Consider the following 20,486-nt stretch of genomic DNA (forward strand, 5'->3'; position numbering starts at 1 on the left):
TTAAGAGCTTTAAGACCAGATACAAGGATCTGAAACCTTGTAAACATAGTCTTAATGTTTTCATCTTGTTGCATAGTGAATAGCTCATATTGCCTTATCAAAAGACTAGCTTTAGCCTCTTGAACCTTTTCATTACCATCATAGGTAGCACACATAGAATCAAAGATAGATTTAGCAGTAGACTTGTTCTCTATTCTGACATAATCCTCATGTCTAATAGCACCAACAACAATGTCCTTTACTCTATGATGCTTAGTGTAGATTTTTAAGTTAGCTGGTGTGAGTAACTTTCTATGCTCAATGGACAATCTTCCATGTTCATTTAAGTTTTCAAAAGTTACTCCCAACTCAACTAAATCCCACAACTCATGATCAATAGCAGTAATATTGCTATACAATCTCTCTTTCCACCACTCAAATAATGAAGCATCACCATTGAATATAGGGGCTTTTCTGTTGCCACTATGTTCATGTGATTCATTACTTAAGTAGTCAAAACCAAAAGCATTTCTAGGACCACCACCAGCACCACTGGCCTCACCGGCTTCACCGGTTGTTCTAGTACTACTATCATCTCCTCCAGACATAGTGTTCTCACAAGATCTTTACTGTCTCACGGTTAAGTGAAAGTAACAGACCAGGCGCTCTGATACCAATTGAAGGTGTGAAAAACACAAGAAGGGGGGGTTGAATTGTGTTTTAGCTAAGTTAAAACTTTTTCAAGTTCTTAACTCAACCACGTTAGCAGCGGATAAATAGCACAAATAATAACAAGAGAGAGAGAGAGAGAAATCACACAAGCACTTTATACTGGTTCCTCTCACAAAACGAGAGTAGTCCAGTCCCCTTGCACTTCCAAGGGAGTTCACTATAATCACACAAGATTACACCTGCTCAAGCACACAAGCAAGAGACTTCTCAACAATGCTCAAGCACACAAGCAAGAGACTTCACACTTAAGCACACAAGCTTAAGTTTCTCAAGTAATAATAAAGTATATAACAATATACAAATGCTCTTAACAGAACCTAAAGAGAGTCAATACAAAGAGTATAGAGTATTAGACTAAAGTGCAAAAACACTTAACAGAGGTTCAGAGCTTGTATATTTCAGAGTTCAGAGTTTGTTCAGCGCACATTCAATTCTTGATAAACTTGATATCTTTGAAGCTGAATCTTCTAGTATATATATCACTAGAAAATAGTCGTTGCAAAAAGAACCGTTGGAGTTGATAATCTTTTGTCTTCAAGCAGTCTGTCTTGATGCAGTTTGGTTGTATCCAAAACTAAGAAAGAGTTTCAGTCACTTTGACTACTGCAGAGTGGACTTTCCTTATTCAGCTTAACAAAACTGAAGACCCACGTTCTCAAAAGAGGACAGACAAAACAAGAGTAGCTGGACTGATCAGGCTTGAAAGGTCCTTTTCTTCATTGGTAGAAGAGTTGACTTGCAAAGGGAATCTTTTACAGATATCCAAAAGATCTTCAGAGATTGATGAAGCTTGTAATCAGTCCAGAAGTTCTGAAGACTTCATCTTCTGAATGTTGTATCTTCTGAAGTCCAACATCTTCTGAGCGCTTGAACTTCTGAATTCACATCCTCTGAAGTTCACTCAGAGCTTACCTGATGCTTATATCTGCGCACTTAAAATAAATTTTTAGTCCTTCCAATTGTTTATCAATACTTTGTTATCATCAAAACCTTTATAGATTTAGGGGCAAACATTTTTAAATCAATTTTGTTCCAACAAAGCGTGCTTGGGCGAAAGTAGTACTAGGATGGGTGACCTCCTGGGAATTCCTTGTGTTGCACCTCTTTTTTCGATTTTTTTTATTTCGTTTAGTTTTCACCGTGTTATAAATTTTATCCTTCAATTTTTGGCGAGATTAATGAAAAATATCGTGTTTTAGTCTACTTTCTCGGATTTCTCCAAAATTTGGCCTTAAAGATGGAAGACATATATACAATTAAACCGTATTATACACCTGATGCGATCATACCAGCACTAATGCACCGGATCCCATCAGAACTCCGCAGTTAAGCGTGCTTGGGCGAGAGTAGTACTAGGATGGGTGACCTCCTGGGAAGTCCTTGTGTTGCACCTCTTTTTTCGATTTTTTTATTTCGTTTAGTTTTCACCGTGTTATAAATTTTATCCTTCAATTTTTGGCGAGATTAATGAAAAATATCGTGTTTTAGTCTACTTTCTCGGATTTCTCCAAAATTTGGCCTGAAAGATGGAACACATATATACAATTAAACCGTATTATATATCAGGTGCGATCATACCAGCACTAATGCACCGGATCCCATCCGAACTCCGCAGTTAAGCGTGCTTGGGCGAAAGTAGTACTAGGATGGGTGACCTCCTGGGAAGTCCTTGTGTTGCACCTCTTTTTTCGATTTTTTTTATTTCGTTTAGTTTTCACCGTGTTATAAATTTTATCCTTCAATTTTTGGCGAGATTAATGAAAAATATCGTGTTTTAGTCTACTTTCTCGGATTTCTCCAAAATTTGGCCTTAAAGATGGAAGACATATATACAATTAAACCGTATTATACACCTGATGCGATCATACCAGCACTAATGCAACGGATCCCATCAGAACTCCGCAGTTAAGCGTGCTTGGGCGAGAGTAGTACTAGGATGGGTGACCTCCTGGAAGTCCTTGTGTTGCACCTCTTTTTTCGATTTTTTTATTTCGTTTAGTTTTCACCGTGTTATAAATTTTATCCTTCAATTTTTGGCGAGATTAATGAAAAATATCGTGTTTTAGTCTACTTTCTCGGATTTCTCCAAAATTTGGCCTTAAAGATGGAAGACATATATACAATTAAACCGTATTATACACCTGATGCGATCATACCAGCACTAATGCACCGGATCCCATCAGAACTCCGCAGTTAAGCGTGCTTGGGAGAGAGTAGTACTAGGATGGGTGACCTCCTGGGAAGTCCTTGTGTTCCACCTCTTTTTTCGATTTTTTTATTTCGTTTAGTTTTCACCGTGTTATAAATTTTATCCTTCAATTTTTGGCGAGATTAATGAAAAATATCGTGTTTTAGTCTACTTTCTCGGATTTCTCCAAAATTTGGCCTGAAAGATGGAACACATATATACAATTAAACCGTATTATATATCAGGTGCGATCATACTAGCACTAATGCACCGGATCCCATCAGAACTCCGCAGTTAAGCGTGCTTGGGCGAAAGTAGTACTAGGATGGGTGACCTCCTGGGAAGTCCTTGTGTTGCACCTCTTTTTTCGATTTTTTTTATTTCGTTTAGTTTTCACCGTGTTATAAATTTTATCCTTCAATTTTTGGCGAGATTAATGAAAAATATCTTGTTTTAGTCTACTTTCTCGGATTTCTCCAAAATTTGGCCTGAAAGATGGAAGACATATATACAATTAAACCGTATTATACACCTGATGCGATCATACCAGCACTAATGCACCAAATCCCATCAGAACTCCGCAGTTAAGCGTGCTTGGGCGAGAGTAGTACTAGGATGGGTGACCTCCTGGGAAGTCCTTGTGTTGCACCTCTTTTTTCGATTTTTTTATTTCGTTTAGTTTTCACCGTGTTATAAATTTTATCCTTCAATTTTTGGCGAGATTAATGAAAAATATCGTGTTTTAGTCTACTTTCTCGGATTTCTCCAAAATTTGGCCTGAAAGATGGAACACATATATACAATTAAACCGTATTATACACCTGATGCGATCATACCAGCACTAATGCACCGGATCCCATCAGAACTCCGCAGTTAAGCGTGCTTGGGCGAAAGTAGTACTAGGATGGGTGACCTCCTGGGAAGTCCTTGTGTTGCACCTCTTTTTTCGATTTTTTTTATTTCGTTTAGTTTTCACCGTGTTATAAATTTTATCCTTCAATTTTTGGCGAGATTAATGAAAAATATCGTGTTTTAGTCTACTTTCTCGGATTTCTCCAAAATTTGGCCTTAAAGATGGAAGACATATATACAATTAAACCGTATTATACACCTGATGCGATCATACCAGCACTAATGCACCGGATCCCATCAGAACTCCGCAGTTAAGCGTGCTTGGGCGAGAGTAGTACTAGGATGGGTGACCTCCTTGGAAGTCCTTGTGTTGCACCTCTTTTTTCGATTTTTTTATTTCGTTTAGTTTTCACCGTGTTATAAATTTTATCCTTCAATTTTTGGCGAGATTAATGAAAAATATCGTGTTTTAGTCTACTTTCTCGGATTTCTCCAAAATTTGGCCTGAAAGATGGAACACATATATACAATTAAACCGTATTATATATCAGGTGCGATCATACCAGCACTAATGCACCGGATCCCATCACAACTCCGCAGTTAAGCGTGCTTGGGCGAAAGTAGAACTAGGATGGGTGACCTCCTGGGAAGTCCTTGTGTTGCACCTCTTTTTTCGATTTTTTTTATTTCGTTTAGTTTTCACCGTGTTATAAATTTTATCCTTCAATTTTTGGCGAGATTAATGAAAAATATCGTGTTTTAGTCTACTTTCTCGGATTTCTCCAAAATTTGGCCTGAAAGATGGAACACATATATACAATTAAACCGTATTATATATCAGGTGCGATCATACCAGCACTAATGCACCGGATCCCATCAGAACTCCGCAGTTAAGCGTGCTTGGGCGAAAGTAGTACTAGGATGGGTGACCTCCTGGGAAGTCCTTGTGTTGCACCTCTTTTTTCGATTTTTTTTATTTCGTTTAGTTTTCACCGTGTTATAAATTTTATCCTTCAATTTTTGGCGAGATTAATGAAAAATATCGTGTTTTAGTCTACTTTCTCGGATTTCTCCAAAATTTGGCCTTAAAGATGGAAGACATATATACAATTAAACCGTATTATACACCTGATGCGATCATACCAGCACTAATGCACCGGATCCCATCAGAACTCCGCAGTTAAGCGTGCTTGGGCGAGAGTAGTACTAGGATGGGTGACCTCCTGGAAGTCCTTGTGTTGCACCTCTTTTTTCGATTTTTTTATTTCGTTTAGTTTTCACCGTGTTATAAATTTTATCCTTCAATTTTTGGCGAGATTAATGAAAAATATCGTGTTTTAGTCTACTTTCTCGGATTTCTCCAAAATTTGGCCTTAAAGATGGAAGATATATATACAATTAAACCGTATTATACACCTGATGCGATCATACCAGCACTAATGCACCGGATCCCATCAGAACTCCGCAGTTAAGCGTGCTTGGGAGAGAGTAGTACTAGGATGGGTGACCTCCTGGGAAGTCCTTGTGTTGCACCTCTTTTTTCGATTTTTTTATTTCGTTTAGTTTTCACCGTGTTATAAATTTTATCCTTCAATTTTTGGCGAGATTAATGAAAAATATCGTGTTTTAGTCTAGTTTCTCGGATTTCTCCAAAATTTGGCCTGAAAGATGGAACACATATATACAATTAAACCGTATTATATATCAGGTGCGATCATACTAGCACTAATGCACCGGATCCCATCAGAACTCCGTAGTTAAGCGTGCTTGGGCGAAAGTAGTACTAGGATGGGTGACCTCCTGGGAAGTCCTTGTGTTGCACCTCTTTTTTCGATTTTTTTTATTTCGTTTAGTTTTCACCGTGTTATAAATTTTATCCTTCAATTTTTGGCGAGATTAATGAAAAATATCGTGTTTTAGTCTACTTTCTCGGATTTCTCCAAAATTTGGCCTGAAAGATGGAAGACATATATACAATTAAACCGTATTATACACCTGATGCGATCATACCAGCACTAATGCACCAAATCCCATCAGAACTCCGCAGTTAAGCGTGCTTGGGCGAGAGTAGTACTAGGATGGGTGACCTCCTGGGAAGTCCTTGTGTTGTACCTCTTTTTTCGATTTTTTTATTTCGTTTAGTTTTCACCGTGTTATAAATTTTATCCTTCAATTTTTGGCGAGATTAATGAAAAATATCGTGTTTTAGTCTACTTTCTCGGATTTCTCCAAAATTTGGCCTGAAAGATGGAACACATATATACAATTAAACCGTATTATATATCAGGTGCGATCATACCAGCACTAATGCACCGGATCCCATCAGAACTCCGCAGTTAAGCGTGCTTGGGCGAAAGTAGTACTAGGATGGGTGACCTCCTGGGAAGTCCTTGTGTTGCACCTCTTTTTTCGATTTTTTTTATTTCGTTTAGTTTTCACCGTGTTATAAATTTTATCCTTCAATTTTTGGCGAGATTAATGAAAAATATCGTGTTTTAGTCTACTTTCTCGGATTTCTCCAAAATTTGGCCTTAAAGATGGAAGACATATATACAATTAAACCGTATTATACACTTGATGCGATCATACCAGCACTAATGCACCGGATCCCATCAGAACTCCGCAGTTAAGCGTGCTTGGGCGAGAGTAGTACTAGGATGGGTGACCTCCTGGGAAGTCCTTGTGTTGCACCTCTTTTTTCGATTTTTTTATTTCGTTTAGTTTTCACCGTGTTATAAATTTTATCCTTCAATTTTTGGCGAGATTAATGAAAAATATCGTGTTTTAGTCTACTTTCTCGGATTTCTCCAAAATTTGGCCTTAAAGATGGAAGACATATATACAATTAAACCGTATTATACACCTGATGCGATCATACCAGCACTAATGCACCGGATCCCATCAGAACTCCGCAGTTAAGCGTGCTTGGGAGAGAGTAGTACTAGGATGGGTGACCTCCTGGGAAGTCCTTGTGTTGCACCTCTTTTTTCGATTTTTTTATTTCGTTTAGTTTTCACCGTGTTATAAATTTTATCCTTCAATTTTTGGCGAGATTAATGAAAAATATCGTGTTTTAGTCTACTTTCTCGGATTTCTCCAAAATTTGGCCTTAAAGATGGAAGACATATATACAATTAAACCGTATTATACACCTGATGCGATCATACCAGCACTAATGCACCGGATCCCATCAGAACTCCGCAGTTAAGCGTGCTTGGGCGAGAGTAGTACTAGGATGGGTGACCTCCTGGAAGTCCTTGTGTTGCACCTCTTTTTTCGATTTTTTTATTTCGTTTAGTTTTCACCGTGTTATAAATTTTATCCTTCAATTTTTGGCGAGATTAATGAAAAATATCGTGTTTTAGTCTACTTTCTCGGATTTCTTCAAAATTTGGCCTTAAAGATGGAAGACATATATACAATTAAACCGTATTATACACCTGATGCGATCATACCAGCACTAATGCACCGGATCCCATCAGAACTCCGCAGTTAAGCGTGCTTGGGAGAGAGTAGTACTAGGATGGGTGACCTCCTGGGAAGTCCTTGTGTTGCACCTCTTTTTTCGATTTTTTTATTTCGTTTAGTTTTCACCGTGTTATAAATTTTATCCTTCAATTTTTGGCGAGATTAATGAAAAATATCGTGTTTTAGTCTACTTTCTCGGATTTCTCCAAAATTTGGCCTGAAAGATGGAACACATATATATAATTAAACCGTATTATATATCAGGTGCGATCATACCAGCACTAATGCACCGGATCCCATCAGAACTCCGCAGTTAAGCGTGCTTGGGCAAGAGTAGTACTAGGATGGGTGACCTCCTGGGAAGTCCTTGTGTTGTACCTCTTTTTTCGATTTTTTTATTTCGTTTAGTTTTCACCGTGTTATAAATTTTATCCTTCAATTTTTGGCGAGATTAATGAAAAATATCGTGTTTTAGTCTACTTTCTCGGATTTCTCCAAAATTTGGCCTGAAAGATGGAACACATATATACAATTAAACCGTATTATATATCAGGTGCGATCATACCAGCACTAATGCACCGGATCCCATCAGAACTCCGCAGTTAAGCGTGCTTGGGCGAAAGTAGTACTAGGATGGGTGACCTCCTGGGAAGTCCTTGTGTTGCACCTCTTTTTTCGATTTTTTTTATTTCGTTTAGTTTTCACCGTGTTATAAATTTTATCCTTCAATTTTTGGCGAGATTAATGAAAAATATCGTGTTTTAGTCTACTTTCTCGGATTTCTCCAAAATTTGGCCTTAAAGATGGAAGACATATATACAATTAAACCGTATTATACACTTGATGCGATCATACCAGCACTAATGCACCGGATCCCATCAGAACTCCGCAGTTAAGCGTGCTTGGGCGAGAGTAGTACTAGGATGGGTGACCTCCTGGGAAGTCCTTGTGTTGCACCTCTTTTTTCGATTTTTTTATTTCGTTTAGTTTTCACCGTGTTATAAATTTTATCCTTCAATTTTTGGCGAGATTAATGAAAAATATCGTGTTTTAGTCTACTTTCTCGGATTTCTCCAAAATTTGGCCTTAAAGATGGAAGACATATATACAATTAAACCGTATTATACACCTGATGCGATCATACCAGCACTAATGCACCGGATCCCATCAGAACTCCGCAGTTAAGCGTGCTTGGGAGAGAGTAGTACTAGGATGGGTGACCTCCTGGGAAGTCCTTGTGTTGCACCTCTTTTTTCGATTTTTTTATTTCGTTTAGTTTTCACCGTGTTATAAATTTTATCCTTCAATTTTTGGCGAGATTAATGAAAAATATCGTGTTTTAGTCTACTTTCTCGGATTTCTCCAAAATTTGGCCTTAAAGATGGAAGACATATATACAATTAAACCGTATTATACACCTAATGCGATCATACCAGCACTAATGCACCGGATCCCATCAGAACTCCGCAGTTAAGCGTGCTTGGGCGAGAGTAGTACTAGGATGGGTGACCTCCTGGAAGTCCTTGTGTTGCACCTCTTTTTTCGATTTTTTTATTTCGTTTAGTTTTCACCGTGTTATAAATTTTATCCTTCAATTTTTGGCGAGATTAATGAAAAATATCGTGTTTTAGTCTACTTTCTCGGATTTCTCCAAAATTTGGCCTGAAAGATGGAACACATATATACAATTAAACCGTATTATATATCAGGTGCGATCATACTAGCACTAATGCACCGGATCCCATCAGAACTCCGCAGTTAAGCGTGCTTGGGCGAAAGTAGTACTAGGATGGGTGACCTCCTGGGAAGTCCTTGTGTTGCACCTCTTTTTTCGATTTTTTTTATTTCGTTTAGTTTTCACCGTGTTATAAATTTTATCCTTCAATTTTTGGCGAGATTAATGAAAAATATCGTGTTTTAGTCTACTTTCTCGGATTTCTCCAAAATTTGGCCTGAAAGATGGAAGACATATATACAATTAAACCGTATTATACACCTGATGCGATCATACCAGCACTAATGCACCAAATCCCATCAGAACTCCGCAGTTAAGCGTGCTTGGGCGAGAGTAGTACTAGGATGGGTGACCTCCTGGGAAGTCCTTGTGTTGTACCTCTTTTTTCGATTTTTTTATTTCGTTTAGTTTTCACCGTGTTATAAATTTTATCCTTCAATTTTTGGCGAGATTAATGAAAAATATCGTGTTTTAGTCTACTTTCTCGGATTTCTCCAAAATTTGGCCTGAAAGATGGAACACATATATACAATTAAACCGTATTATATATCAGGTGCGATCATACCAGCACTAATGCACCGGATCCCATCAGAACTCCGCAGTTAAGCGTGCTTGGGCGAAAGTAGTACTAGGATGGGTGACCTCCTGGGAAGTCCTTGTGTTGCACCTCTTTTTTCGATTTTTTTTATTTCGTTTAGTTTTCACCGTGTTATAAATTTTATCCTTCAATTTTTGGCGAGATTAATGAAAAATATCGTGTTTTAGTCTACTTTCTCGGATTTCTCCAAAATTTGGCCTTAAAGATGGAAGACATATATACAATTAAACCGTATTATACACTTGATGCGATCATACCAGCACTAATGCACCGGATCCCATCAGAACTCCGCAGTTAAGCGTGCTTGGGCGAGAGTAGTACTAGGATGGGTGACCTCCTGGGAAGTCCTTGTGTTGCACCTCTTTTTTCGATTTTTTTATTTCGTTTAGTTTTCACCGTGTTATAAATTTTATCCTTCAATTTTTGGCGAGATTAATGAAAAATATTGTGTTTTAGTCTACTTTCTCGGATTTCTCCAAAATTTGGCCTTAAAGATGGAAGACATATATACAATTAAACCGTATTATACACCTGATGCGATCATACCAGCACTAATGCACCGGATCCCATCAGAACTCCGCAGTTAAGCGTGCTTGGGAGAGAGTAGTACTAGGATGGGTGACCTCCTGGGAAGTCCTTGTGTTGCACCTCTTTTTTCGATTTTTTTATTTCGTTTAGTTTTCACCGTGTTATAAATTTTATCCTTCAATTTTTGGCGAGATTAATGAAAAATATCGTGTTTTAGTCTACTTTCTCGGATTTCTCCAAAATTTGGCCTGAAAGATGGAACACATATATACAATTAAACCGTATTATATATCAGGTGCGATCATACCAGCACTAATGCACCGGATCCCATCAGAACTCCGCAGTTAAGCGTGCTTGGGTGAAAGTAGTACTAGGATGGGTGACCTCCTGGGAAGTCCTTGTGTTGCACCTCTTTTTTCGATTTTTTTTATTTCGTTTAGTTTTCACCGTGTTATAAATTTTATCCTTCAATTTTTGGCGAGATTAATGAAAAATATCGTGTTTTAGTCTACTTTCTCGGATTTCTCCAAAATTTGGCCTGAAAGATGGAAGACATATATACAATTAAACCGTATTATACACCTGATGCGATCATACCAGCACTAATGCACCAAATCCCATCAGAACTCCGCAGTTAAGCGTGCTTGGGCGAGAGTAGTACTAGGATGGGTGACCTCCTGGGAAGTCCTTGTGTTGCACCTCTTTTTTCGATTTTTTTATTTCGTTTAGTTTTCACCGTGTTATAAATTTTATCCTTCAATTTTTGGCGAGATTAATGAAAAATATCGTGTTTTAGTCTACTTTCTCGGATTTCTCCAAAATTTGGCCTGAAAGATGGAACACATATATACAATTAAACCGTATTATATATCAGGTGCGATCATACCAGCACTAATGCACCGGATCCCATCAGAACTCCGCAGTTAAGCGTGCTTGGGCGAAAGTAGTACTAGGATGGGTGACCTCCTGGGAAGTCCTTGTGTTGCACCTCTTTTTTCGATTTTTTTTATTTCGTTTAGTTTTCACCGTGTTATAAATTTTATCCTTCAATTTTTGGCGAGATTAATGAAAAATATCGTGTTTTAGTCTACTTTCTCGGATTTCTCCAAAATTTGGCCTTAAAGATGGAAGACATATATACAATTAAACCGTATTATACACCTGATGCGATCATACCAGCACTAATGCACCGGATCCCATCAGAACTCCGCAGTTAAGCGTGCTTGGGCGAGAGTAGTACTAGGATGGGTGACCTCCTGGGAAGTCCTTGTGTTGCACCTCTTTTTTCGATTTTTTTATTTCGTTTAGTTTTCACCGTGTTATAAATTTTATCCTTCAATTTTTGGCGAGATTAATGAAAAATATCGTGTTTTAGTCTACTTTCTCGGATTTCTCCAAAATTTGGCCTGAAAGATGGAACACATATATACAATTAAACCGTATTATATATCAGGTGCGATCATACCAGCACTAATGCACCGGATCCCATCAGAACTCCGCAGTTAAGCGTGCTTGGGCGAAAGTAGTACTAGGATGGGTGACCTCCTGGGAAGTCCTTGTGTTGCACCTCTTTTTTCGATTTTTTTTATTTCGTTTAGTTTTCACCGTGTTATAAATTTTATCCTTCAATTTTTGGCGAGATTAATGAAAAATATCGTGTTTTAGTCTACTTTCTCGGATTTCTCCAAAATTTGGCCTTAAAGATGGAAGACATATATACAATTAAACCGTATTATACACCTGATGCGATCATACCAGCACTAATGCACCGGATCCCATCAGAACTCCGCAGTTAAGCGTGCTTGGGCGAGAGTAGTACTAGGATGGGTGACCTCCTGGGAAGTCCTTGTGTTGCACCTCTTTTTTCGATTTTTTTATTTCGTTTAGTTTTCACCGTGTTATAAATTTTATCCTTCAATTTTTGGCGAGATTAATGAAAAATATCGTGTTTTAGTCTACTTTCTCGGATTTCTCCAAAATTTGGCCTGAAAGATGGAACACATATATACAATTAAACCGTATTATATATCAGGTGCGATCATACTAGCACTAATGCACCGGATCCCATCAGAACTCCGCAGTTAAGCGTGCTTGGGCGAAAGTAGTACTAGGATGGGTGACCTCCTGGGAAGTCCTTGTGTTGCACCTCTTTTTTCGATTTTTTTTATTTCGTTTAGTTTTCACCGTGTTATAAATTTTATCCTTCAATTTTTGGCGAGATTAATGAAAAATATCGTGTTTTAATCTACTTTCTCGGATTTCTCCAAAATTTGGCCTGAAAGATGGAAGACATATATACAATTAAACCGTATTATACACCTGATGCGATCATACCAGCACTAATGCACCAAATCCCATCAGAACTCCGCAGTTAAGCGTGCTTGGGCGAGAGTAGTACTAGGATGGGTGACCTCCTGGGAAGTCCTTGTGTTGTACCTCTTTTTTCGATTTTTTTATTTCGTTTAGTTTTCACCGTGTTATAAATTTTATCCTTCAATTTTTGGCGAGATTAATGAAAAATATCGTGTTTTAGTCTACTTTCTCGGATTTCTCCAAAATTTGGCCTGAAAGATGGAACACATATATACAATTAAACCGTATTATATATCAGGTGCGATCATACCAGCACTAATGCACCGGATCCCATCAGAACTCCGCAGTTAAGCGTGCTTGGGCGAAAGTAGTACTAGGATGGGTGACCTCCTGGGAAGTCCTTGTGTTGCACCTCTTTTTTCGATTTTTTTTATTTCGTTTAGTTTTCACCGTGTTATAAATTTTATCCTTCAATTTTTGGCGAGATTAATGAAAAATATCGTGTTTTAGTCTACTTTCTCGGATTTCTCCAAAATTTGGCCTTAAAGATGGAAGACATATATACAATTAAACCGTATTATACACTTGATGCGATCATACCAGCACTAATGCACCGGATCCCATCAGAACTCTGCAGTTAAGCGTGCTTGGGCGAGAGTAGTACTAGGATGGGTGACCTCCTGGGAAGTCCTTGTGTTGCACCTCTTTTTTCGATTTTTTTATTTCGTTTAGTTTTCACCGTGTTATAAATTTTATCCTTCAATTTTTGGCGAGATTAATGAAAAATATCGTGTTTTAGTCTACTTTCTCGGATTTCTCCAAAATTTGGCCTTAAAGATGGAAGACATATATACAATTAAACCGTATTATACACCTGATGCGATCATACCAGCACTAATGCACCGGATCCCATCAGAACTCCGCAGTTAAGCGTGCTTGGGAGAGAGTAGTACTAGGATGGGTGACCTCCTGGGAAGTCCTTGTGTTGCACCTCTTTTTTCGATTTTTTTATTTCGTTTAGTTTTCACCGTGTTATAAATTTTATCCTTCAATTTTTGGCGAGATTAATGAAAAATATCGTGTTTTAGTCTACTTTCTCGGATTTCTCCAAAATTTGGCCTGAAAGATGGAACACATATATACAATTAAACCGTATTATATATCAGGTGCGATCATACTAGCACTAATGCACCGGATCCCATCAGAACTCCGCAGTTAAGCGTGCTTGGGCGAAAGTAGTACTAGGATGGGTGACCTCCTGGGAAGTCCTTGTGTTGCACCTCTTTTTTCGATTTTTTTTATTTCGTTTAGTTTTCACCGTGTTATAAATTTTATCCTTCAATTTTTGGCGAGATTAATGAAAAATATCGTGTTTTAGTCTACTTTCTCGGATTTCTCCAAAATTTGGCCTGAAAGATGGAAGACATATATACAATTAAACCGTATTATACACCTGATGCGATCATACCAGCACTAATGCACCAAATCCCATCAGAACTCCGCAGTTAAGCGTGCTTGGGCGAGAGTAGTACTAGGATGGGTGACCTCCTGGGAAGTCCTTGTGTTGCACCTCTTTTTTCGATTTTTTTATTTCGTTTAGTTTTCACCGTGTTATAAATTTTATCCTTCAATTTTTGGCGAGATTAATGAAAAATATCGTGTTTTAGTCTACTTTCTCGGATTTCTCCAAAATTTGGCCTGAAAGATGGAACACATATATACAATTAAACCGTATTATATATCAGGTGCGATCATACCAGCACTAATGCACCGGATCCCATCAGAACTCCGCAGTTAAGCGTGCTTGGGCGAAAGTAGTACTAGGATGGGTGACCTCCTGGGAAGTCCTTGTGTTGCACCTCTTTTTTCGATTTTTTTTATTTCGTTTAGTTTTCACCGTGTTATAAATTTTATCCTTCAATTTTTGGCGAGATTAATGAAAAATATCGTGTTTTAGTCTACTTTCTCGGATTTCTCCAAAATTTGGCCTTAAAGATGGAAGACATATATACAATTAAACCGTATTATACACCTGATGCGATCATACCAGCACTAATGCACCGGATCCCATCAGAACTCCGCAGTTAAGCGTGCTTGGGAGAGAGTAGTACTAGGATGGGTGACCTCCTGGGAAGTCCTTGTGTTGCACCTCTTTTTTCGATTTTTTTATTTCGTTTAGTTTTCACCGTGTTATAAATTTTATCCTTCAATTTTTGGCGAGATTAATGAAAAATATCGTGTTTTAGTCTACTTTCTCGGATTTCTCCAAAATTTGGCCTGAAAGATGGAACACATATATACAATTAAACCGTATTATATATCAGGTGCGATCATACTAGCACTAATGCACCGGATCCCATCAGAACTCCGCAGTTAAGCGTGCTTGGGCGAAAGTAGTACTAGGATGGGTGACCTCCTGGGAAGTCCTTGTGTTGCACCTCTTTTTTCGATTTTTTTTATTTCGTTTAGTTTTCACCGTGTTATAAATTTTATCCTTCAATTTTTGGCGAGATTAATGAAAAATATCGTGTTTTAGTCTACTTTCTCGGATTTCTCCAAAATTTGGCCTTAAAGATGGAAGACATATATACAATTAAACCGTATTATACACCTGATGCGATCATACCAGCACTAATGCACCGGATCCCATCAGAACTCCGCAGTTAAGCGTGCTTGGGCGAGAGTAGTACTAGGATGGGTGACCTCCTGGGAAGTCCTTGTGTTGCACCTCTTTTTTCGATTTTTTTATTTCGTTTAGTTTTCACCGTGTTATAAATTTTATCCTTCAATTTTTGGCGAGATTAATGAAAAATATCGTGTTTTAGTCTACTTTCTCGGATTTCTCCAAAATTTGGCCTGAAAGATGGAACACATATATACAATTAAACCGTATTATATATCAGGTGCGATCATACCAGCACTAATGCACCGGATCCCATCAGAACTCCGCAGTTAAGCATGCTTGGGCGAAAGTAGTACTAGGATGGGTGACCTCCTGGGAAGTCCTTGTGTTGCACCCCTTTTTTCGATTTTTTTTATTTCGTTTAGTTTTCACCGTGTTATAAATTTTATCCTTCAATTTTTGGCGAGATTAATGAAAAATATCGTGTTTTAGTCTACTTTCTCGGATTTCTCCAAAATTTGGCCTTAAAGATGGAAGACATATATACAATTAAACCGTATTATACACCTGATGCGATCATACCAGCACTAATGCACCGGATCCCATCAGAACTCCGCAGTTAAGCGTGCTTGGGCGAGAGTAGTACTAGGATGGGTGACCTCCTGGAAGTCCTTGTGTTGCACCTCTTTTTTCGATTTTTTTATTTCGTTTAGTTTTCACCGTGTTATAAATTTTATCCTTCAATTTTTGGCGAGATTAATGAAAAATATCGTGTTTTAGTCTACTTTCTCGGATTTCTCCAAAATTTGGCCTTAAAGATGGAAGACATATATACAATTAAACCGTATTATACACCTGATGCGATCATACCAGCACTAATGCACCGGATCCCATCAGAACTCCGCAGTTAAGCGTGCTTGGGAGAGAGTAGTACTAGTATGGGTGACCTCCTGGGAAGTCCTTGTGTTGCACCTCTTTTTTCGATTTTTTTATTTCGTTTAGTTTTCACCGTGTTATAAATTTTATCCTTCAATTTTTGGCGAGATTAATGAAAAATATCGTGTTTTAGTCTACTTTCTCGGATTTCTCCAAAATTTGGCCTGAAAGATGGAACACATATATACAATTAAACCGTATTATATATCAGGTGCGATCATACCAGCACTAATGCACCGGATCCCATCACAACTCCGCAGTTAAGCGTGCTTGGGCGAAAGTAGTACTAGGATGGGTGACCTCCTGGGAAGTCCTTGTGTTGCACCTCTTTTTTCGATTTTTTTTATTTCGTTTAGTTTTCACCGTGTTATAAATTTTATCCTTCAATTTTTGGCGAGATTAATGAAAAATATCGTGTTTTAGTCTACTTTCTCGGATTTCTCCAAAATTTGGCCTGAAAGATGGAACACATATATACAATTAAACCGTATTATATATCAGGTGCGATCATACCAGCACTAATGCACCGGATCCCATCAGAACTCCGCAGTTAATCGTGCTTGGGCGAAAGTAGTACTAGGATGGGTGACCTCCTGGGAATTCCTTGTGTTGCACCTCTTTTTTCGATTTTTTTTATTTCGTTTAGTTTTCACCGTGTTATAAATTTTATCCTTCAATTTTTGGCGAGATTAATGAAAAATATCGTGTTTTAGTCTACTTTCTCGGATTTCTCCAAAATTTGGCCTTAAAGATGGAAGACATATATACAATTAAACCGTATTATACACCTGATGCGTTCATACCAGCACTAATGCACCGGATCCCATCAGAACTCCGCAGTTAAGTGTAACGACCCAAAATTTAGTATTCGTTATTTAATTATTTTATTACGCGAGGGCGTGATTTATAATTAGATGATTAAGCGGCGAATAATCATTTAGCGAGAACGTAAGTTAATGAGCGAGAAGTTATGTTGATTGGGCCTTGGGGCGTGTAAGTGGTTATTGGGCTTAGCCAATTGGGCTTTTATCCATGAGAATAGAGAGAGCTATAAGTAGCAAGTCAAACCAATGAATAGTCTCATAAGTTGCAATCCATGAGAAGTTGAAGAGCTTAGCTAGGGCAAGGAGCTCATGAGGGAGAGGGAGAGCTTGTGGGAGAGAAAGAGAAGAGCAAGCTTGTGGATTCATCGAGCTAAGGTACGAGAGTTAGATTACATATTCGTGAGTGATTCGAAAGAGGGGAGGATGTCGATTCCTCCATTCCCAAACTCTTTCCACTCTATTTTCTTGTGGGTTTTGTGGGTGATTTTCTTAATGGAAAATGGATTCTTTTGATCCTAACATGTGTAGTGAACTCATGATAGATGAGGTAAACAACTTTGGGGAGTTGAAAATGGGAATATGTAGATGTTCGATCAATGATTTGCATGTTTATGCAACTTTGCTTATTTTGCAAGAAATTGGCATGATTTCGATTGTTTGATGTATTTGGATGTTTGGAAGGGATGATTAATGTTCCTTGATACCATATATGCTTGAATTAGCTGTTTATAAGAATTTATAACATGTCTAGATGAATTTTTGAGTTGATTTGAGGTTAAACCGCCTTAGATAACTCAAGAACAGATATTCTGTTCTGGTGTGGTTCGCTAAGCGACCAGGAGTTCGCTGTAGCGAACAGGTTCGCTGGATCTCGCCGAAGCTCGCTATGAGCAGGTGACTTCCTGATGAGGTTCGCCAAGTCTCGCTAAGGCTTCGCTTAGCGAAGGCCTCTGTGACAGCAATTTTTGTTGATGTTTGTAAGTGTAATTAGGCACTTGTAACATGGTTTAAGGGTATCCTTACATGTTTGTTGATACATGTTGATGTTGTTAATGCTTATTGTTAATCGTTATATGATTAATAAACGTGTATGCAATAAGTTATAGCTTAAAGTGAGCAATGAGATGTTTTAGCATTAATTTGCAATGTTAAGGAAATGATGTGTGTTTTATGACATAAGTGTAAATGAAACCTTATGTGTATAAAAATGGTTATGCAGATAATTATCATGTGAATAATTATGATTTGAGTGATAGGATATTGTGTTATCCTAATGTGTTAGAGATATTTATCATGTGAATAATTATGAACTGAGTAATAGGATATTGTGTTATCCTAATGTGTTAAATGTTGGAATTGTGTTCCCGCATTCATAAAAGAGTAGCTTCGAGCTAGAGAAATATCATATTGATGATATGTGTAAACATACATGCATTCATGTATATATATGTTGAATTGGAAACTAGGGTTCCAATAGATTTAAATGGATTTTTGAGTCCATAAGGAAGCCGAGGATCGGATTAGATGAATCCATAAGATCTAGAGCTGCTATCCAGCAGGATATAAAACTGTTTAACTTATCCATGAGGGATATGAAGGTTTGGTAAGTTCCGAACAATCCGGCAAGATGTAAAACTGTTTAACTTATCCATGAGGGGTAAAAGGCAATTGGTACCACATGTATTAGTCGTGTCTAGGGATGACATGACATTGGATAATTGGCATTAGATGCATTAGGGTAAATGCACATGTATTTGATAATTGTTATGTGACAATATCTGATTGGATTGTAATGTGTTTTCCGTATGTGTTAAGCTTTGGTATTTACTAATTGTTTAATACTGTGATTGTTGCCATGTCTTGGTATATGAGCAGAGTCCGTCATGACTATAAAATGAACACTTTGGTAGTGTCCGAGAAGACGTGAAACTATATGATTGGTGTGTTTGTAAATGAATGATTAATTGGTAGTCGCATTTGACGATGTATGTGCGTGAGTTAGAAATGTATGATAGAGTGTGAAGTGTGTAGTATACTACTCACACTTATATTTATGTTTATGTTTTCTAACTCTCTGCTTTGTGTTAATTGCTGGACCTTTGGGGGTCCAGGTTGACAGGTTATGTGTTAGCCTCGTCCGAGTGCAATGGTGAAGCTCTGCTCTGATTGAGACACGGGAAAAAGGGGTTTTTATATGTATATGCATGTAGTCCTCTTAGTATACTCTGTTGGTCTTAAGCTTTCATTTGAAAAGTATCCGTTTTGTATAACTAATAACGCATCGTTCGATGCGAGGTTTTGTTTTTAGTTCATTCGAATATTTTACTAGATAAATGTATTAGTATTATCTTTGAATGAAGTTTGTGATATTCAAACCAGCGCTTTATAAATCAGATTTTCAATTTTTCCGCTGCGTATATTCGAAAAAGATTTTATAAAGGCAGAGTTAATTAAATAACGGGTTTGGGTGTTACAAAGTGGTATCAGAGCAGTTGTCTTCGGACTGTGAGGTTATGTGTCAATCAGAGCCGTTCTGTGCAGTCAGATCGAGTGAGCGTGTGTGCCAGTTGTGTCTGTCTTTTCTTGTGGTGTGTACTTGATGCGATTGATACTTATCATTGTTATAAGTTATCAAGTCAAGTAGTGGTTGAGTATTTTTATGCTTAAAGTTTTAAAAAAATTTGTGTGGTTTGAACTTTTGGTTTGTAGATGCTTATTGCTAATAGTTGATGATCCGACATGATGTAAAACTGTATTGTTAATGATCCAGCATGATGTAAAACTGCATGTGATGAAGATTTTGTTGAAAACATAAGATTATTTTCTTTTGAGTAAGTGAAAATGAATTTTCTCACTAGAGTGAGAAAGGAGTAGGATGTAAGTAGATCCTAATGTGTGTTGTTATATGTTTGTTTATAACATGTGGTAGATTGATTACTAGTACTTAGTGTGGTTCTTTAATTGAACTATGTGAATGTATTCTCATGATGAGAACTTGTTTGAGAGCATGCTATGTTTTATACATGTTTGAGTAGATGTTGTAAGTATGCGAACAAACGAAATGTAATGCATGTACTTGACTCGATGTCTTGTGTACATGGATGTTTCATTGTCTTACATATAGTTTAGTTATAAATATATGTATAGACATGTGGTAGTAATTATGTATGCTAGTTGTTACGTAGGTTGTTACATTAGCATAGATGGGAATAGTGTGTTTATGTATTTTGTAGTGGTGTGTATGTCAAGAGGACTGCACCGGGGTTTTGAGTAGATGCTTAGATATCTTACCTTATGTTTACCCTTTGCATACGACATGCATGTGAATGCTGTCGGTATTAGATTTCTCTTGGGAGGAATAAATTTGGAATCGATAGGACGGTTAGGTGCTTACACCGGATGTTCTAGTGGAAGTGTAAAGGTGGGTTTGAGATAAGTGGGGGAGAAGATTTTGTCTCTCCAAGATGTTTCGAACGCGAGAAGTAAGGACGAATAGAGATGTTCTTGAAGTGGATTGTTTAAGATTGAGTAGCATTGTTCGAAGTGGAGTTCTTATTTGGAGAATACTTTGGAGGAAGTATCAGATGATCATTTCGGAGTGAGTCGGAATGAAGTTGTTTAGCCGTAGGGAGAATGTGGCCATTGGGGAACGATGGAGCAGATTGAATGTTAAGTGAACACCGTTGCTGGGAAACGGAGAAGACGTGTGC

The 20,486-nt window shown here is 37.8% G+C and overlaps 51 non-coding genes across 51 annotated transcripts; all 51 read left to right on the forward strand.

Moving 5' to 3' along the window:
* Positions 1-1,986: 1,986 nt before the first annotated feature.
* LOC123901509 lies at positions 1,987-2,105 on the forward strand. Its single transcript, XR_006806907.1, has one exon. It is a non-coding gene; the product is annotated as a 5S ribosomal RNA (ribosomal RNA).
* A 170-nt stretch (positions 2,106-2,275) lies between these two features.
* LOC123901514 lies at positions 2,276-2,394 on the forward strand. The gene has a single exon (XR_006806912.1). It is a non-coding gene; the product is annotated as a 5S ribosomal RNA (ribosomal RNA).
* Positions 2,395-2,565: 171 nt separating this feature from the next.
* Positions 2,566-2,683, forward strand: LOC123901551. Its single transcript, XR_006806946.1, has one exon. It is a non-coding gene; the product is annotated as a 5S ribosomal RNA (ribosomal RNA).
* A 170-nt stretch (positions 2,684-2,853) lies between these two features.
* Positions 2,854-2,972, forward strand: LOC123901555. The gene has a single exon (XR_006806950.1). It is a non-coding gene; the product is annotated as a 5S ribosomal RNA (ribosomal RNA).
* Positions 2,973-3,142: 170 nt separating this feature from the next.
* On the forward strand, positions 3,143-3,261 carry LOC123901517. Its single transcript, XR_006806915.1, has one exon. It is a non-coding gene; the product is annotated as a 5S ribosomal RNA (ribosomal RNA).
* A 171-nt stretch (positions 3,262-3,432) lies between these two features.
* Positions 3,433-3,551, forward strand: LOC123901543. The gene has a single exon (XR_006806940.1). It is a non-coding gene; the product is annotated as a 5S ribosomal RNA (ribosomal RNA).
* A 170-nt stretch (positions 3,552-3,721) lies between these two features.
* LOC123901528 lies at positions 3,722-3,840 on the forward strand. Its single transcript, XR_006806926.1, has one exon. It is a non-coding gene; the product is annotated as a 5S ribosomal RNA (ribosomal RNA).
* Positions 3,841-4,011: 171 nt separating this feature from the next.
* LOC123901527 lies at positions 4,012-4,130 on the forward strand. The gene has a single exon (XR_006806925.1). It is a non-coding gene; the product is annotated as a 5S ribosomal RNA (ribosomal RNA).
* A 170-nt stretch (positions 4,131-4,300) lies between these two features.
* LOC123901502 lies at positions 4,301-4,419 on the forward strand. Its single transcript, XR_006806900.1, has one exon. It is a non-coding gene; the product is annotated as a 5S ribosomal RNA (ribosomal RNA).
* A 171-nt stretch (positions 4,420-4,590) lies between these two features.
* Positions 4,591-4,709, forward strand: LOC123901525. The gene has a single exon (XR_006806923.1). It is a non-coding gene; the product is annotated as a 5S ribosomal RNA (ribosomal RNA).
* Positions 4,710-4,880: 171 nt separating this feature from the next.
* Positions 4,881-4,998, forward strand: LOC123901539. Its single transcript, XR_006806936.1, has one exon. It is a non-coding gene; the product is annotated as a 5S ribosomal RNA (ribosomal RNA).
* Positions 4,999-5,168: 170 nt separating this feature from the next.
* On the forward strand, positions 5,169-5,287 carry LOC123901531. Its single transcript, XR_006806928.1, has one exon. It is a non-coding gene; the product is annotated as a 5S ribosomal RNA (ribosomal RNA).
* A 170-nt stretch (positions 5,288-5,457) lies between these two features.
* Positions 5,458-5,576, forward strand: LOC123901522. Its single transcript, XR_006806920.1, has one exon. It is a non-coding gene; the product is annotated as a 5S ribosomal RNA (ribosomal RNA).
* A 171-nt stretch (positions 5,577-5,747) lies between these two features.
* On the forward strand, positions 5,748-5,866 carry LOC123901552. The gene has a single exon (XR_006806947.1). It is a non-coding gene; the product is annotated as a 5S ribosomal RNA (ribosomal RNA).
* A 170-nt stretch (positions 5,867-6,036) lies between these two features.
* On the forward strand, positions 6,037-6,155 carry LOC123901537. The gene has a single exon (XR_006806934.1). It is a non-coding gene; the product is annotated as a 5S ribosomal RNA (ribosomal RNA).
* A 171-nt stretch (positions 6,156-6,326) lies between these two features.
* On the forward strand, positions 6,327-6,445 carry LOC123901510. Its single transcript, XR_006806908.1, has one exon. It is a non-coding gene; the product is annotated as a 5S ribosomal RNA (ribosomal RNA).
* A 170-nt stretch (positions 6,446-6,615) lies between these two features.
* LOC123901532 lies at positions 6,616-6,734 on the forward strand. Its single transcript, XR_006806929.1, has one exon. It is a non-coding gene; the product is annotated as a 5S ribosomal RNA (ribosomal RNA).
* Positions 6,735-6,904: 170 nt separating this feature from the next.
* LOC123901540 lies at positions 6,905-7,022 on the forward strand. The gene has a single exon (XR_006806937.1). It is a non-coding gene; the product is annotated as a 5S ribosomal RNA (ribosomal RNA).
* A 170-nt stretch (positions 7,023-7,192) lies between these two features.
* Positions 7,193-7,311, forward strand: LOC123901533. Its single transcript, XR_006806930.1, has one exon. It is a non-coding gene; the product is annotated as a 5S ribosomal RNA (ribosomal RNA).
* A 170-nt stretch (positions 7,312-7,481) lies between these two features.
* LOC123901501 lies at positions 7,482-7,600 on the forward strand. Its single transcript, XR_006806899.1, has one exon. It is a non-coding gene; the product is annotated as a 5S ribosomal RNA (ribosomal RNA).
* Positions 7,601-7,770: 170 nt separating this feature from the next.
* LOC123901550 lies at positions 7,771-7,889 on the forward strand. The gene has a single exon (XR_006806945.1). It is a non-coding gene; the product is annotated as a 5S ribosomal RNA (ribosomal RNA).
* A 171-nt stretch (positions 7,890-8,060) lies between these two features.
* On the forward strand, positions 8,061-8,179 carry LOC123901511. Its single transcript, XR_006806909.1, has one exon. It is a non-coding gene; the product is annotated as a 5S ribosomal RNA (ribosomal RNA).
* Positions 8,180-8,349: 170 nt separating this feature from the next.
* On the forward strand, positions 8,350-8,468 carry LOC123901534. Its single transcript, XR_006806931.1, has one exon. It is a non-coding gene; the product is annotated as a 5S ribosomal RNA (ribosomal RNA).
* Positions 8,469-8,638: 170 nt separating this feature from the next.
* On the forward strand, positions 8,639-8,756 carry LOC123901549. The gene has a single exon (XR_006806944.1). It is a non-coding gene; the product is annotated as a 5S ribosomal RNA (ribosomal RNA).
* A 170-nt stretch (positions 8,757-8,926) lies between these two features.
* On the forward strand, positions 8,927-9,045 carry LOC123901518. Its single transcript, XR_006806916.1, has one exon. It is a non-coding gene; the product is annotated as a 5S ribosomal RNA (ribosomal RNA).
* A 171-nt stretch (positions 9,046-9,216) lies between these two features.
* Positions 9,217-9,335, forward strand: LOC123901553. Its single transcript, XR_006806948.1, has one exon. It is a non-coding gene; the product is annotated as a 5S ribosomal RNA (ribosomal RNA).
* A 170-nt stretch (positions 9,336-9,505) lies between these two features.
* On the forward strand, positions 9,506-9,624 carry LOC123901504. Its single transcript, XR_006806902.1, has one exon. It is a non-coding gene; the product is annotated as a 5S ribosomal RNA (ribosomal RNA).
* A 171-nt stretch (positions 9,625-9,795) lies between these two features.
* Positions 9,796-9,914, forward strand: LOC123901512. The gene has a single exon (XR_006806910.1). It is a non-coding gene; the product is annotated as a 5S ribosomal RNA (ribosomal RNA).
* Positions 9,915-10,084: 170 nt separating this feature from the next.
* Positions 10,085-10,203, forward strand: LOC123901535. Its single transcript, XR_006806932.1, has one exon. It is a non-coding gene; the product is annotated as a 5S ribosomal RNA (ribosomal RNA).
* A 170-nt stretch (positions 10,204-10,373) lies between these two features.
* Positions 10,374-10,492, forward strand: LOC123901523. Its single transcript, XR_006806921.1, has one exon. It is a non-coding gene; the product is annotated as a 5S ribosomal RNA (ribosomal RNA).
* Positions 10,493-10,663: 171 nt separating this feature from the next.
* Positions 10,664-10,782, forward strand: LOC123901544. The gene has a single exon (XR_006806941.1). It is a non-coding gene; the product is annotated as a 5S ribosomal RNA (ribosomal RNA).
* Positions 10,783-10,952: 170 nt separating this feature from the next.
* Positions 10,953-11,071, forward strand: LOC123901505. Its single transcript, XR_006806903.1, has one exon. It is a non-coding gene; the product is annotated as a 5S ribosomal RNA (ribosomal RNA).
* Positions 11,072-11,242: 171 nt separating this feature from the next.
* On the forward strand, positions 11,243-11,361 carry LOC123901513. Its single transcript, XR_006806911.1, has one exon. It is a non-coding gene; the product is annotated as a 5S ribosomal RNA (ribosomal RNA).
* Positions 11,362-11,531: 170 nt separating this feature from the next.
* LOC123901506 lies at positions 11,532-11,650 on the forward strand. Its single transcript, XR_006806904.1, has one exon. It is a non-coding gene; the product is annotated as a 5S ribosomal RNA (ribosomal RNA).
* Positions 11,651-11,821: 171 nt separating this feature from the next.
* On the forward strand, positions 11,822-11,940 carry LOC123901515. The gene has a single exon (XR_006806913.1). It is a non-coding gene; the product is annotated as a 5S ribosomal RNA (ribosomal RNA).
* Positions 11,941-12,110: 170 nt separating this feature from the next.
* Positions 12,111-12,229, forward strand: LOC123901519. Its single transcript, XR_006806917.1, has one exon. It is a non-coding gene; the product is annotated as a 5S ribosomal RNA (ribosomal RNA).
* A 171-nt stretch (positions 12,230-12,400) lies between these two features.
* On the forward strand, positions 12,401-12,519 carry LOC123901554. Its single transcript, XR_006806949.1, has one exon. It is a non-coding gene; the product is annotated as a 5S ribosomal RNA (ribosomal RNA).
* A 170-nt stretch (positions 12,520-12,689) lies between these two features.
* On the forward strand, positions 12,690-12,808 carry LOC123901507. The gene has a single exon (XR_006806905.1). It is a non-coding gene; the product is annotated as a 5S ribosomal RNA (ribosomal RNA).
* Positions 12,809-12,979: 171 nt separating this feature from the next.
* Positions 12,980-13,098, forward strand: LOC123901526. Its single transcript, XR_006806924.1, has one exon. It is a non-coding gene; the product is annotated as a 5S ribosomal RNA (ribosomal RNA).
* Positions 13,099-13,268: 170 nt separating this feature from the next.
* On the forward strand, positions 13,269-13,387 carry LOC123901536. Its single transcript, XR_006806933.1, has one exon. It is a non-coding gene; the product is annotated as a 5S ribosomal RNA (ribosomal RNA).
* A 170-nt stretch (positions 13,388-13,557) lies between these two features.
* LOC123901520 lies at positions 13,558-13,676 on the forward strand. The gene has a single exon (XR_006806918.1). It is a non-coding gene; the product is annotated as a 5S ribosomal RNA (ribosomal RNA).
* Positions 13,677-13,847: 171 nt separating this feature from the next.
* On the forward strand, positions 13,848-13,966 carry LOC123901547. The gene has a single exon (XR_006806942.1). It is a non-coding gene; the product is annotated as a 5S ribosomal RNA (ribosomal RNA).
* Positions 13,967-14,136: 170 nt separating this feature from the next.
* On the forward strand, positions 14,137-14,255 carry LOC123901508. Its single transcript, XR_006806906.1, has one exon. It is a non-coding gene; the product is annotated as a 5S ribosomal RNA (ribosomal RNA).
* Positions 14,256-14,426: 171 nt separating this feature from the next.
* Positions 14,427-14,545, forward strand: LOC123901538. The gene has a single exon (XR_006806935.1). It is a non-coding gene; the product is annotated as a 5S ribosomal RNA (ribosomal RNA).
* Positions 14,546-14,715: 170 nt separating this feature from the next.
* On the forward strand, positions 14,716-14,834 carry LOC123901521. Its single transcript, XR_006806919.1, has one exon. It is a non-coding gene; the product is annotated as a 5S ribosomal RNA (ribosomal RNA).
* Positions 14,835-15,005: 171 nt separating this feature from the next.
* On the forward strand, positions 15,006-15,124 carry LOC123901516. The gene has a single exon (XR_006806914.1). It is a non-coding gene; the product is annotated as a 5S ribosomal RNA (ribosomal RNA).
* Positions 15,125-15,294: 170 nt separating this feature from the next.
* LOC123901530 lies at positions 15,295-15,413 on the forward strand. The gene has a single exon (XR_006806927.1). It is a non-coding gene; the product is annotated as a 5S ribosomal RNA (ribosomal RNA).
* Positions 15,414-15,584: 171 nt separating this feature from the next.
* Positions 15,585-15,702, forward strand: LOC123901541. Its single transcript, XR_006806938.1, has one exon. It is a non-coding gene; the product is annotated as a 5S ribosomal RNA (ribosomal RNA).
* Positions 15,703-15,872: 170 nt separating this feature from the next.
* LOC123901548 lies at positions 15,873-15,991 on the forward strand. Its single transcript, XR_006806943.1, has one exon. It is a non-coding gene; the product is annotated as a 5S ribosomal RNA (ribosomal RNA).
* A 170-nt stretch (positions 15,992-16,161) lies between these two features.
* LOC123901542 lies at positions 16,162-16,280 on the forward strand. Its single transcript, XR_006806939.1, has one exon. It is a non-coding gene; the product is annotated as a 5S ribosomal RNA (ribosomal RNA).
* Positions 16,281-16,451: 171 nt separating this feature from the next.
* On the forward strand, positions 16,452-16,570 carry LOC123901524. Its single transcript, XR_006806922.1, has one exon. It is a non-coding gene; the product is annotated as a 5S ribosomal RNA (ribosomal RNA).
* Positions 16,571-20,486: the final 3,916 nt, after the last annotated feature.

This window comes from Trifolium pratense, unplaced genomic scaffold (assembly GCF_020283565.1).
Source record: "Trifolium pratense cultivar HEN17-A07 unplaced genomic scaffold, ARS_RC_1.1 scaffold_68, whole genome shotgun sequence".
NCBI lineage: Eukaryota > Viridiplantae > Streptophyta > Magnoliopsida > Fabales > Fabaceae > Trifolium > Trifolium pratense.